Below are 13627 nucleotides of genomic sequence, written 5' to 3'. Positions count from 1 at the left end.
GCTTTTCTTCAGCTCTTCTATTTCCACCTCCGCCGCAGATAATTCCTTTTCCCGATGACGAAGCTTAGCCTCGAGCTTCAGAGATTTTGCTTTAAAGAACTGATATAGCACGTGGTTGCAATGCTCGCTCCTCATCATCTACACATCAAAATGACAAAACATTATTCAACCGAAGCGTCCTATTCTCACGAACAAGCATGTACGAAAATTTACCTCCAGCACACGCTGTTGCGGGAAGCCATATTGATACCCGTCGGCAATAGCCATCATATCGGCAACAGAAGTAGGAGGCTCCGGCACGAGGGTAGCTTCGGGAACGGTCAACCTTTTCCCCAGGCTTCAGACACCTGCGCCTCGAAGACATCTCCATCATGCGACGGGTATACGCGGTTGATTCCTTTTCCCCAACAACCACAGGAGCAGGATGAGAGACAAACAGAAGATTCTTCTCCTTAAACCAACTCATGATGGCATCCTCACCCTCAGACATCGGCGACTGGGGAAGACTATCGGCGGGCGCGTCAACAACAGATTTTCCTTTGACCGACTCGACCCCCTCAGCATGAACGTTGGCATGTTCTCCCGCGCCTACATGCACAGCAGGCTCCTCCGCACCAACACCTTCTACAGCAGCATCACCATTACCATCACCACCAAGAACATCCCAATCGTCATTAGGGGAAAGTAAAGAGAAGTCCTCGGGAAAATCGAGGGCTTCGTCAAAGAACTCCCCCGTGGAATACATCCGATCGAAAGAAAATTCTTGAGAAGTGGGGAGGGTATCCATGACATCACCAGCAGGGACGGAAACATCCTCGATGACAACATCATCCGCCACTACACCCTTGTTCCTTCCTCATCACCGCGGACCAGCGAAGACCTCTTCTTCGGCATTGATAGGGGAGGTACCAGTACGTTCCTCCCCATCTGTAATCTCGTCCTCAGCAAACTCTTCGTTCACAGGACTAGTAACTTCTTCTTGGGCCTCAACCTCGCCCACCACCATAGTAGAAGACTGCTTCGGCCTAATCTTTTCTTCTTCAATACCTGAAACCGACACCACAAAGGAATTATTCTTCCCGTCCGATGGAAGTTATAAAAACGAAACACAACTAGAATCTGCGTACCTGAGCAGCTGAGATATTCTTCGATGGGAGTATAGCACCGGAACCATCCTCCTCGTCTCCCTCTACGACATCCAGGGCATAAGGAAAATTCATGCCCGCAAAGTTCAGACGCCAGGGGCAGAAATCTCCATAGCGAGCGGGAGGAGATTCGCGCGGCTTACTATTCTCGGTTGGCCGCCATCCGCGGGAACCGGGAATCCAACCGTAAGCCCACGGACCTACTATCTCAATGACAGTGGCGTGCCACTCGTAGTCATGATCGCGCTTGATCCTTTCTCGCGCGGGGAAGAGTTTCCGACGATTGGACGCCTCCGTGCCAGGAACATACTTCAGCTTGGCATCGCTGACCTCATTTAACAGACGAATCTCGCCTCGAGGAGCAGGAAGATTCCGAAGGCTGACACTCCACGGCTTGCGATTCCTGCTATTGACGTAATCACCGAAGGAGTTATTGAAATTCTCAGGAGTGTACCATTCCTTCTCCAAGGGATTGGGGACGTAGCAGTCATCGACGTTTCCCCCTTACTCCGCAGATAGCATTCCTTCAGGGCGCGGAGATAATTCCCCGATAATTGGGATACGGAACGGCTATGAGTATTTGTGGAAGAACCCTCACGACTAGCGAGCACGTCGTAGTAGAAGGAATCACCCGATTTGTACAACGGCAGCATCAGACCAGCCTCGAAGGCCCCAACCGTCGTTAACAAGTGAAATTCATCGAATTTACTTAGAGATCAGCTCATACGTAATATCATCCTCGGGGGCATAAAAACGAACCCCGAAGGCTTGGAGCTCATGCTTCTCCTTGAATATTTCAAGATCGATATGCTTGAAGGTTACTTTTCTCCTGCTAACAGAAACACTGCGTATCAAGGGAGCAGCCTCTTCCTCCTCGGCGGGGCCGGATGAACTAACAAACGCTTCAGACGCTTTTCTCTTCACGGGGGGATTCTTTGAAGATCCAGCCGCAGGAGCTACGCCCTTTGTATTCTTCCCTTTAAAGTTGGAGAAGACCGTAGATGATGCTCGGGCACTAACGAACGTAAAGGAGGAACGTCAAAAGCAACAGCGCGGGGAGGAGCCTGCGTACTCCGAGTCTCTTCACGAGGACGCACCATTGAGTGATTAAAGACTCTCCGTGAGCCAGACGGAATTATCGGAGGAATCTCTTCCCGAGAAGACGAGGCTCTCGCTCCGGAAGAAACTCGACTCCGACGAACATCATCTTGAGACTCTCGACGCTGAGGAGATCTCGACAACCTAGAATCAGGAGTCTCATAAGTAGGCCGCGGACGGTCAGACATGGCTGCGGAAAGAATAAAATCAAGAACAGGTTACACACAATAACCAAAAATCAAAAAACACATTCATAGCAATACAACCACGATAACATAGCAACCCTAAAATTAGGATACAATCTCAATACTCCACCCTCGAAGTAATGGCTGCCTTAATTTAAGATGAAGAACAGGGGCAAACTAGTATGCAAGCATCAGAAAAGTTCTTCATCACAAACAAGGAACAACAATAGCAGAAAATTCACAATCAACACGGCATAAAACAGTGAAATCAAGAAAAGAAAAACTCACCGGCAAAAACAGCAAGTAGAAGAAACGAACAGGGGAAGATCCCAGGTGCAATAAAGACTGACAGAATTTAAGATCACAGGTGCAATGAAGACTGACAAAGAATTTAAGGTCACAGGTTTAATGAAGGCAGGCAGGAAACTTAAAGGAAGAATGAACTGAGAGAGTGTTTAGGAAGAATGAAATTAAATTTCCTCTCTATCCTTAAAATACCCGAAAGAAAAGAGGAAATTAAGGGAGAAATAGGAAAACGTGCCCGTTACATAAGCAGTTAATGCACGAATAAAAGACGTGCCCAAGTATCTAGGAGAAGTTATTAGGAGTGAGAAGAATGTGCGACGATAGTTTTTCTTCAAGGCACCCATTAGTCAGTTAAGCCTGAAGAAAAGGGGCAAATTGTGTACACATATATCTCACTATCGGACACGTGTATACAGAAAGGTACGTGGAAAGCATGCAAGCCAAGACATCAAAACACGATGCGTCGCGAAGCACCAAATAAACCCCTAGGAGTTGCTTTATCTCATCCCCAGAAGAGGAGCTAAGATCAACGGTGGAGAGAAAGTCAGCTGACACGGACTGACAGGGGCAGAAGACACTTGTCTGACACGAGCAGACCCCTCAACCACCCGCATTAAACACTCTGAGCAGTGCACGTGTCGACCGACCTATGGAACGAGCGAAGATGCCTCCGCGGGATCGAGGGGGAAACGCAGACCTCTGCGTGATGGACACAAGACACTAGAAGATAAGGTTCCAACGGTCTTCAGAGATGGGTCCCACATTCCTACCTTATAAATACCCAATCTCCACAAAGGGGGAGGGGATCGAAAAAACATCAGGAGAGAGAGAGAGAGAGAATAGCAAAGGTAAGGAATCCCATAGTGGAGAGAAATATGTAAACCCCAAGTCATTCAACTATTCGTGTAACCGTGAATAATATAGTAGAACAACAAACCCCGTGGATGTAGGCCTTAGTGCTGAACCACGTAAACCTTGGTCTTATTTACATTTCAGCACTTTACATTCATCTAGTTCCGCATGCATTTGCTTATATATGTTGCTTTCCTTTTATATTTGTACCCCATGCATAATCGCTACGCACGGGGAAGTTGGAGGAGGCTATGATAAACCCGTGGGTTTTGAGCCAATGAACCCACATCAGGGTATCACCATCGTAATCTCTTTAGACTTTAACAATTGATTGTGGGCATTCGGACCCCGCGTAGTTCGTGTGTCCACAGTGTATTTTACATGCACTCATCAGTCGGATGTTTTTGTTTTCCTATTTGATCACATCATATATCAGCGATACGATCATATCATGTGTTTTGTTTGTCCATCACTCTTTCTCTTTGTGATTTTTGTAATTTGTATTTTTATTTGGATTTGGATTTTAATTTTCTCGTTTGTTTTATGATATTTTTGATTTTCTTTAAGCATATTATGCTGTAACGTTCATGCAACCATTATTGTGACTAGAAATAATATATGTTCCTTGATTACTGAAAACACGAACTAATATTCAGAGGTAAAGTCGCTGGGTAATCACCTGAATTCCAAATGTATCAACATGTGATTCGATGTCTTTGGTACGATATTGTCGTTCGTTTGCTGGATATACATAGTGCATGAAATTTAGATCTCAACAAACAACAAAAAGAATCTTCCACAAGACTTAATCAAATCCATCCGCTACTTGAGGTTAACTAGTTGCTAATTCATACACATGAATTAATCATCCATGTATTTATAGTACAAATATTTTGTAAAAGGATGGGATCTTTATGGCCGTATTAGAATCTGGGTCGTAAAACACGCAGTTGATGCATTTGGATCGTTGACTCACTTTGACTGTTTATTTTTTTTCTAAGATGCCCTTACCAAATTGCTAAAGGCCATAATATCCTAACATTAGTTAGAAACATAACCGAGTTTAACCAGCCGACCTGGTAAGAGTTGTATCGACGAGTTTCAATAAAACTTACAGAAGCTCCTAATGGTTCACCAGAAACTTACTGAAATTCCTACTTTAGCTAATGGTTCACCAAAGTTGGTCAGCTGAGAAATAAATTTACTTTAGAAGAAGATTGACATATGATATGGGTTCGTCCCAATTGAGAAGAATAAAGAAGCTAGCTGATGTAGGAATATTGTAGCTTTGATTGCTTCCATTTTGAATTAATTCTGGAACCTGGTTGCTCCAAAAGCTGATCATAGAATTGGTAAGGATTTTCTTGCCTGTTTGCGAATTTGTGATACTTTGGATAAGGGTTAGTGTAATTTTTTTAGGCAATTGATTTTTACTTTCACTTTTTAGGGTTAATGTAATTTTCCAAAAGCTGATCTTAGAATTGGTAAGGATTTCCAAAAGACTAAGAAGATGCTTAAATTTTATTGATTGATAAAATTTGACAAATGCACATAACGTATTTGATTTTAGTTCTTAGATAATGATATTTCTGTGCGTGGAATGGAACAACATCTGTTGATTTTATGAAGTCAAAAATGTTAAATGAGATGAAAGGTTGGGTAGGAAAGTCTGGTGATGATCGGGGGTTAAAACAGAACCCCTTCACCGATACTCAAACACTCAGCAAAATAACTCTATAATATTATTATCACGATCCAAGAATTTACATTCAGTAGTTGATAAAAACATTTCTTATACAACTCTCATTAGAAAATAAAAAAGAGAACAAAAGAAGCACGTAAACGATAATAAATGGTCCTTAGTCTTTGACCAATCTGCATTAATAATTCCTAATCCCCCGGGTAAAACTTTTTTCATTGTGAAAACTGATGATTTCACCATTTGCATAGTGTTTATTGTAGTGCTAAAGAATTGCATGCACCCAACTAAATATACAATTTTTTTTAACCCAACTCAACAATCAAAGTATCACACAAAATACAATTACAAAAAAAACAGTAATGAAATATATATCATAGATTCCATGCTGCGATCGAACAAAGAAATTTTTGTCACAAGCGACAACCGCAGGCGTCTTAAAGAGGTATTACAAAGTGAAGTTTACATGGAAAGTTTCCAAATTTTTCCCAAGGGTCGTGATTAATGTACTATCAAATCCATGGTTAGGTACACAGTTCCCGATCAGTGTGCACCGAGTGTTACTTCTCTGATCAGTGTTGAAGTTCTTCTTATTATGGCCAAAGCTGCAGCCAAATATACCGTTGATAGATGGGAGTAGCAGACTACTAGTATGGGTTCCTGTACTCTACATGAACCCATATTTGATCATACCGTGTATCATCGATTGGATCTTATCATGTATATTTTTGGTTCATCGTTCTTTTTCTTTGTGTTTTATTTGTAATTTGTATTTTTATAGATATTTGAGTTTTGCTTTTTTTGTTTGTTGTATGATGTTGTATCGTAGCTGTAACGCACTAATCCAAGAAATCAACCAAATAAGAGGCACTAAAAATCTAAATCATTTACTTAAACATTCAATTAAGAAATCAGCTACAAAACTTAACCCAAAACTAGCCCCGCTCTGAAATATTTACATATACAAGAACTCCTCTCAAATGATACATATAAAATAGTTATATGGTTTACAAAGGGAATATACAACATAATAAACATATTAGAAGTTAACCAACTAACGGACTCAACTCCTCGAAGGTTTCGCTGCGCAACTCTGATATGTCTCTGAAACTGAAAGTGGGAAAGAGTGAGCACATCATCCCTAGAAAGGGTGCCCAACAGGAATAACATTCAACTTTAAAGAAATCAAGAGCAAAATTTGGAAAACAAAACATATTTTCCCAAACAACAAAGTGACTAAGTCACTGGTAATACTCAAACATGTATATGGACAAACTCCTTCCTCAAACAATGTATACTATGGTTGTGCAATTCCGAACTCGCAAATCCACACCTAATCGTAAGTATTGCTGTCGACATCCATACATACGATTAGGCGTGGATTTGCGATTTCGGAATTGCACAACCATAGTATACATTGTTTGAAGAAGGAGTTTTTCTATATACATGTTTGTTTGTTTCAGTGACTTGGTCACTGTTTAATGTTTCGGTAGAACATGTATTGTTTTCCAACTCTTGCGTATGATTACTTGAAAGTTAAATGTTAATTCTACTGGGAACCCCTTTTAGGGATGATGTGCTCACCCATTCCCACTTTCAGTTTCAGATATAGATCAGAGTTGCACAACGAAAGCTTCGAGGAGTTGACTTTGTTAGTTGGTTAACTTTTGATATGTATATTATTTTGTATATTCTATTTGTAAACCAGATGACTATTTTATATGTATCGTTTGAGAGGAGTTATTGTACATATATATATATATTACCTTAACACCATCATCAATAATCAACCTCCAATGTATCCCCGAGTTTCTCTTCAATAACACGGCCTCAGAAAACTCGCAGAATCGCCAGAGGCGAAGAACAGAAGAAGAGATGACGAATCGTAGAGAATTGAAGTTAGGATTCATGAGAGATGGAATAGATTGAAGATTATGAGATATAGAGGATGAAATTTAGTTCTTAATAGTGAAAGAACGAAGGGGTTGTTGTGTAATTGAAGTTCTGAAGGTGTTTTGATGAAGAATCACCAAGTTAGGGTTTGTAAGAAATTCATAGAAGCTTTAGAAGATGAAACTGAGGTTTCAGAAAGGTGATTTGGAGATGTGTATTGTGTTAATTTAACAATTGAGGTGTTGATTTGTGTGTTGAGATAACCTCAGATGAGTGAAGAATTTGGGAATTGGATGGTGATGTGATGAGTCGATTCAATCTAAAGAAGGGGTTGATTTCAATTGGTGGAGAAAAGCTGTCTTGAGGTAATTGTTGTTTCAGTAAATTAGTAAAGCTATTAATTTTACTTACTGAGTTTATATTACAGTTGAGAACAAGGATTAAATGAAGAAGTGTTTGATATTGATGAAGTGGTAAATCCTTGAATGATTATTATTTGAGCTGAGGTTGGTGTTGGTCTAGATGGCTGTGATGTTGTTGGTATGGAGGGAGAATAATGAAGATGATGTTGAGTATTATATGTTGAGATGTAGAACTGGATGTTTAGCTTAGAATTCAATGTAAGTTATGAACTGCTTGTGGAGTTAATGGGGTTGTGCAGGAAGAACTGAGTGATATTATTGTAGAGGGGGTTGTTTTGGTAATGGAGATATACTGTGGCATTGGATTTGCAAGAGAAGCAGTGTCGTAGTGGAGATGCAGATAAGTGATGTTGATTTGGGAGAATGAAGTATCGCAGGTAGTGGTGCACTACACCAAATCAAGGTTTTCCTTATGAAGAATAAGTGTTACCAAAAAATAGAAGCATGCTAACACTCCAATTTCATTACTAGGTTTATCATAACTATTGACATTTTACTCTTATTATTTATTTTGTAATGTCAAAATTGTGTTATAATCTTTGCTAACTGTTTGCATAACTGTTCAATTATCGAATAAAGAGATGACATGTGTCCTACTTTTCCTCCTGGAATTTTCAGATCCCGACCACCCGAAATTTTCAGGTTCCGGCCACCTGGAGTTTTCAGGTCCCGGCCACCTGGAGTTTTCAGGTCCCGACACCTGAAATTTTCAGGTGACGATATTCACAAATCAGATTCTGAAACTGGAAATTTATAACTATTTTTTGTGAAACTAATATATTCATATTCATATTCATATCTAGTTCGTCTAAAACCAAAACCGGTAATTTACAAAGACACCATCCACTGAATTAGGATGCTGATACAATTTGGAAAAAAAAAAACAAAAACAACCTACCTCTTAGTTATACTTATCCACTGTAAATTTTACACATACATCAGACAACAAATATACACCACTTGGATAGAGTTGGGAGAAACAAGTTCTTAGTTTGAGCAAGATGAGCGGTATTTGTGCATCTTCTTAACAACACCAGTAGTAGGCGCAGACTTAATGCTATTCTAGATTATCATAAAAGACCTATGATTGGTACTCATTACCTAGAGGAATTTGATGAATAGACAAGCATAAATCTATAACAGCAACAATGCACATATTAGTACTCATTACCTAGAGGAATTTGATTATCTATCCCCAGTGATCTAAACCTCCATGGCTCCATCTAGTATAGAAGGCCAGAACAATTAAGAGATAACTTCAGTATGAGTTTATTAGCATTCAAAATGAAGCATTGCCACCTTATAGGCGCTGTATTTTGCCACCCTATTCTAATTAGCCGCGAGGACAACTGAGACCATGATTGCTAATGGTGAAAAGGTTAACATAAAATCCCGATTCCTAGATGTTGATTCTTTGAGTTGCTGAGGAATTGGAAATAACCAAAAATTGAATCCCATCTTTAGGATCTTGACATGGTAACATTAGAAATAACCTAAGTTGAATATCACATTTACGAAACTAATCAGTCAAGATAGAAATTACTCAGTACCTAATTTGCAATCTGCATTTGAGGCTCTCCGCACTCAGATGCATAATACATTTGATGAGAGATGGATTCTGGGATTCAATAGTAAACTCCATCATCAGCACCATCTTCTGCCGCTTCTAGCCAATTAACCAAAGCTTTCTCAAAGCTTTGTCTGCAACAACAGAAACCTAATCAATGACATCGAAATCGACAAAGTGGCTTAGGATGCAAGCAGTTTAAATAAATCTTGTGACTTGTACATGCATATCCAGATACAAACAGTTTAAACAAACCTTGTGAGTTTTCTAACAAGTGAAATCTCCACTGCTCACCTTCCCTTGGGGTTTAACCCTTAGCGGAACCAATGAAGAATCGTATCTTCTGCAAGCACGTCCTGGTCACAGAGGTTTGGAACAATTTCAGGGAATAACTTCATCAGTCTGGCACACATAAATTTGTTTCAAATTTTATCATTCATTTTACAAAACTATGCATCATTCATCCCAAGTACGAACATCATTCATAAATGTTCTGGAATCGAGAACATTCAAAAATTAGTACGACGTTCGGTAACTAGGAACTCGAAGATAACTGCCAGTAACAACACCAGAGAGAAATGAAACAAGAGTTGATGCTTTCCTGCACAAAAGGATTCCAGCATTACACAGGTACTGCTGTACATATGTTAATGCTTCCCTGCACAAGTGATAAATATAAATGAGCAAAAAATATGATGAACAATGCTAACCAGCCAAACAAATATTAAGAAGTGTTTTTATTTTAGGCAAATGTCAAGTCCAAGAGTTAAAAATTGTCGCAAGGTGAACAGAAGTGGATTGGTATAAATAAATTTACTAGTTTAAATGCAGAAATGAAATAGGGGCTGGTATTATTATAGCCTTTTCTTATGCTCTGTCTCCAAATATCAGTAACCACTTCGACTTGTATCGACATCGCCTTTGTGGCCAGCGTCAGAACAGCAAAAGTTAGAAAACTAGGATAATCTCCTAACCGACGGAAACTATTTTTCTACAGGTATATTCAACTAAAATCTGCAAACTTATTAGCTAGTTTATCCGTGAACAGACAACTCCAATTATCAAAAAACTTATTAGCTAGTCGACTCATATGACGCTAAGAGAAAAATTTTCCAAAAATCTTCTAACATCTATGGCACATTGTACTGGGTAAATTATAATTACAAGTAATGATCTAATGGGACACTAATGACATTCTTTGTGTATACCCTAGTCATCTAAATTATCCACCTGAAACGGTTGTGCTTCAATATTTTTTTCGTTCTAATTAAAACCAGCTTTTACCCCTCAGTAACCATTGCAAGATCAACTCAAACTTCCAAATAGTTTAAGAATAACGATTTCAACAACTTTCTCTAACATTAATCTATCTAAGCAATCACAGTTTTGAGCGGATATTAAGAAAATCTACCATAGAACAATAGATGGAATCAAATCCAAATCATAAAAGGACCTAATTTAATCATATTTCAACATGTCAACCAAATCTCAAACAAAAACAGAAAAGAAATTGAGATACATAGCGCAATTTAGGTTAGAGAGTTTTAGTATGTCACCAGAGCTCCGATCGAAAGAAGAAGGAGAAGAAATTGAACCTTTCGATTGCCCCTGGTCGTAGAGATAACACAAAATCAATGGTAAAACGGATTAGATCAATAAGGGAATCGAAACCATAGGGAAAAATTGATCGAGATTCTTTCGATTGATTTCAAAAGGGAAGCTTAGAGTGGTTTTTTTTTTGGAGCACAGGCTTTGATTCAACTGATTTCAAATCAAAGTTCTCATTAGGTTTTCTTTCAACCATTTATTCTTTATTGTACAGGAGCCACTATTGCTTTGGTTATATCGAGTGTGGACCGTGGACGCTGGACCCATTGGCTCTTGGACTAAAATTTTGGTTAAAAAATGGAACTAAATTTTGGTTCCCGCACCAATTGGTTCTTGGACTTAAGTTATTCCAGGGTTCTAGAATTATCAGTCGGTTCCAGGCGAGAGATTTAAGAAACTTAGAAATTCATTTTATTTTGGGTATTTACAAAAACAATCACACTTTGCTAATCCGGTTTACAAATCGATCCCACTGTTACAAACTTTTAGCAAAACATTCACTAGACATGTTACAACAGAGTTATGTCACGTTTCAGGCATTTGTCGGGATGTTAAGTTAACTAAATACCCCTAAACCGTGGAATTTGCACGTCTGGGATCGATTAACAAATCTCTAAAAAATGTGGTACGTTGGATCAAAACAAAAGAAAACCCTAGCACAAATACGATTGTGCTACCATTTCCCACCTCATTTCTTGCCGCCTCTGTTCGATAGCTTCTTCTCTGAAGAAATGGAGAAGATGATGGCGATCCCATGAAGCAGTTACATATCGGTTTGTTTCTTCACATATTTATTCAATATCTTCTCCTCTTCATCTCGATTTACTAGAGATGTGAATCGAAATACGAGTTTACGTAGTTGTGAAGCATCAGTTATCGAACTGTGAAGATAATCAGTGTTAATTTTCACCATCAAGATGTTTACAAACATCGCCATGTAAATACCCTTCCTCGTTATACTGCTTTTTTAGATTATCAAGTCGATTCAGAAACCCTGATTTTCTGAATTTTGATTTTTACTGATAAACCCTAAATTTATGAAAAAATTGGCGATTTGGTATTTTCTTCATAAAATTTGTGTTAGGGTTTGATTATATGTTAGTAAATGGTAATAATTGTCAGTTCAATTTAGTGCAGGAAGTATGTGAAGTACCCAACTAGGAGTTTTAGGGTAGAATGGTTTTGGACAAATAAGGTTCAGTATTTTGAAAATGTGGATGTTAATTCTGGTGGGTTAAAAGGATTTTGTGATAAAGTTCATGCTTCTTTTAAGTTAGAACCAAATAAGAAGGTTGAAGTGATTTGGATTGGTAATGATAAACCAGAATATATGGTTAATGATTCACATTGGTATGAGATGTGGGATAAGGCTGTTGATGAGGAAGGGTATGTAAATTTGTGGTGCAATGTTAGTGACAGGATTGTGCCTCCTGGTGATGTATGTGCTGAATATTCTGGGATATCAAACAAGAGGGACTCAACACCATCCAAGGTTACAAGCAGTTTAGTAACATGCATTAACTATGCTTGTTCACCAGTCAGACTTGATCCAGAGATGTTTGCCACACCTAAAAAGAAGTTAACATGCTTTACATCACCACATCAGGTCAGAAGGAGTCCAAGGATAATTAAGAGATCTGTTGATGCAGTTGTTGGATGTAAAGGCAGTAGCAAGAGGTTATTTGAGAATGTGGATGAGTATGTGAATGTTGATGATGATGATTATGAGAATATTGTTTTAAGTGCTGAAACAATCCAAGCTGAAAGGGAGTATGAGAACATTCAACTACCTAATGATGCTGAAGATGTTTGTCATCCCAATGATGATCCTAGTAGTCCAGTTTCTGATACTGATGAAATGGCCTTGGTTTTTACTGTGATTTTGTCAACAGTTACTTTAAGGACCACAACTGGGTTGACTCTGTACATCCAAAACAGTATATGGAAGCAGTCAATGAAGTACAAGCAACTGGTGTGGAGCAGGAAGGTGAGCAGGAGGATCCTAAAGGAAAAGCAATTATTCCTTATGATGCTGTGGGTAATGAGGAGTACAATAGTGGTGAGGACATTTCAAACTCTGAAGGTAATTGTCTAACTTATTGGGTTTTATTTTGGTATTTTTTATTTTAATCATAGCATTAGTCTGTTTTGCTTCCATATGAAAGAACTGACAAACAAAGTCCTTATGTGTATGTAGGTGTAACAGCAATACAAGGACCCAATGAGTGTGGTAATGAGCCAACTCATAAGAAACCTAATCCATGGTACAACCAGTTTGAGCAAATACATGGTCCAGATATTGATGCAGATGGCAATGGAGATTTGTCTCCTGATGGTGATGGGAATACATTACTCATGGTTGATGTTGACACAATGTTTGTGGGAATGCAGTTTATGGACAAAGATGACTTCAAGAAGCACATAAGGGGTTATGCCATTAAGAAGAGATTCCAGTACAAGCTTAAGCCCAATCACAATGATAGGATTAAAGTAATATGCAGGTTCAACAAATCTCAAGACTGCAAGTTCTTTATCTGGGCAAGTGTTACCAGGGGTGAACCAACTTTTACTATGAGGAGGTTTAACTTAAAGCATACATGTAGCACTCAACTGAAGACCAGGAATAGAGCAGCTAATGCAGAATTTGTTGCTGAGTATTTGTATGACAAGATAAAGAGAGGAGATGCAATGCCACTGCCATATGCACTGAAAGATCAATTTTTTACTACTCACAACACCAATGTTCCATATCATGTTGCTTGGAGAGCAAGAACTATGATTTTAGAAAGACTCAAAGGGAGCTATGATGAATCTTATAAGCTGATTCCAGCCTTTTGTGACATGGTAAAAGC

The sequence above is a fragment of the Papaver somniferum genome, unplaced genomic scaffold, assembly GCF_003573695.1.
Source record: "Papaver somniferum cultivar HN1 unplaced genomic scaffold, ASM357369v1 unplaced-scaffold_10, whole genome shotgun sequence".
Lineage (NCBI taxonomy): Eukaryota > Viridiplantae > Streptophyta > Magnoliopsida > Ranunculales > Papaveraceae > Papaver > Papaver somniferum.
Note: the sequence above shows the minus strand (reverse complement) of the source record.